The 2037-nt window shown below is 40.2% G+C and overlaps 1 non-coding gene across 1 annotated transcript; it reads right to left on the bottom strand.

Moving 5' to 3' along the window:
• Positions 1–1440: 1440 nt before the first annotated feature.
• Positions 1441–1547, bottom strand: LOC123456871. The gene has a single exon (XR_006634744.1). It is a non-coding gene; the product is annotated as a U6 spliceosomal RNA (small nuclear RNA).
• Positions 1548–2037: the final 490 nt, after the last annotated feature.

Raw genomic sequence — 2037 nt, 5'->3', positions numbered from 1 at the left:
AAATCAAAACAAAAACAAAACAAAACAAAATAAAAATAAAACAGGCATGGTGGTGCATGATTACTATTCCAGTGGTAGGGAGGTAGAGACAGGAAGATCCCTGGGGCTCACTTGTCAGCCAGTATAGCCTACTTGGTGAGTTGCAGGCCAATGTGTGATACTGTCTCAGAAAGAAAGAAAGAAAGAAAGAAAGAAAGAAAGAAAGAAAGAAAGAGAGAGAGAGAGAGAGAGAGAGAGAGAGAGAGAGAGAGAAAGAGAGAAAGAGAGAAAGAGAGAAAGAGAGAAAGAGAGAAAGAGAGAAAGAGAGAAAGAGAGAAAGAGAGAAAGAGAGAAAGAGAGGAAGAGAGGAAGGGAGGAAGGGAGGAAGGGAGGAAGGGAGGAAGGGAGGAAGGGAGGAAGGGAGGAAGGGAGGAAGGGAGGAAGGGAGGAAGGGAGGAAGGGAGGAAGGGAGGAAGGGAGGAAGGGAGGAAGGGAGGAAGGGAGGAAGGGAGGAAGGGAGGAAGGGAGGAAGGGAGGAAGGGAGGAAGGGAGGAAGGGAGGAAGGGAGGAAGGGAAAGAAGGAAGTTATAGCTCCAGAGGAATGATACTGAAAGCTGTCCTCTGGCTTCCATACACAGACATGCAAGTGTATGTGCATTCATACACACATGTGAGCAAACACCCATGGAAAAAGGTCTGTAGAATAAGAATTCAAACACAAAATTCAAACATTAAAGCCGGATTAGTGGTTTGTTCCTATAATCCCAGCATTTAGAAGGCAAAGACAGGAGGATGACCATGAATTTAAGGCCAGTCTGGGCTATAGAGTAAAACCTTGTCTCTTGACAATAACAGCAACAGCAACAAAACATCCACATACAAAATCATAAAGAATTCTATTGTCAGCCGGGAGTGGTGGCACACGCCTTTAATCCCAGCACTCAGGAGGCAGAGGTAGGAGATCGCCATGAGTTGGTGGCCACCCTGAGAATCCATAGTGAATTCCAGGTCATCCTGAGGTAGAGTGAGATCCTACCTCGAAAAACAAAACAACAACAAAATAAAAGAATTCTATTGTCTCTAGTGAATAAAAGTACAGCACTGACCCAGATATACTAGAGATGCATACTTAAAATGTCCTACCAGAAGCACAGTCACATTTGGGAGATTTTTATTCCTTTTTAACGCCATGGTTTTTCACTGCTGGGATATTGATTGTAACATCGGGCATGAGAAAAGCATTTCAACCTTGACATTTTGCCTGGGAAACAAATCCATAGGAATTATGCATCTTTCATTTTGTTTTGTTGTGACGCTTGTGATGATTCCAGAACTTCACCAAAGGTTTATTTTTTAAGGAAGTAGTGGGAAAAATCTGATGATAACTCTCCACTATGAAACCAACATCCCTATAAGGCTAATGAGAATCAAGAAATTATGCATATTGGTTATTTTGTATTCTAAAATATGGAATGCTTCACAAAGTTGCATGCCATCTTTATGCAGGATCCATGGTAATCTTCTCTGTATCATTCCAATTTTAGTATACATGCTGCCAAAGAAAGAACTATTTCATTTTTTAAATAAGCAGCATTAAAAAGAAATATGAGCCAGGCCTGGTGGGGGATGCTTTAATCCCAGCACTTGGAAGACAGAGGTAGGAGGATTGCTGAGTTTGGGGCCACTCTGAGAATACATAGTGAATACATAGCTCTGTCTGAGCTAGAGTGGAACCCTACCTCGAAACACACACACAAAAAAACCCAAAACCAACTAAATAAAAAAAAACCCACAAAATAGCATGCATGAATTTAAGAGCCACCATCTTTTACTTACTTTTGCTAGCTTTTATTATTTGTTTATTTATTATTTTCTTTTTTAAGTGGAATGTAATAATTGTACATAATTATGGGTTACAGTGATATATATATGTGTGTGTGTGTGTGTGTGTGTGTGTGTGTGTGTGTGTATTTACAGCATATACTTATCAAATTAGGATAATTAACATGCCCATGTTTTCATAATTTCCTTTTTCCTTTCTTTCCTTTTTCTTTCTTT

This window comes from Jaculus jaculus, chromosome X (genome assembly GCF_020740685.1).
Source record: "Jaculus jaculus isolate mJacJac1 chromosome X, mJacJac1.mat.Y.cur, whole genome shotgun sequence".
NCBI classification, from domain to species: domain Eukaryota; kingdom Metazoa; phylum Chordata; class Mammalia; order Rodentia; family Dipodidae; genus Jaculus; species Jaculus jaculus.
Note: the sequence above shows the minus strand (reverse complement) of the source record. Positions and strands in the feature narration are given on the sequence as shown.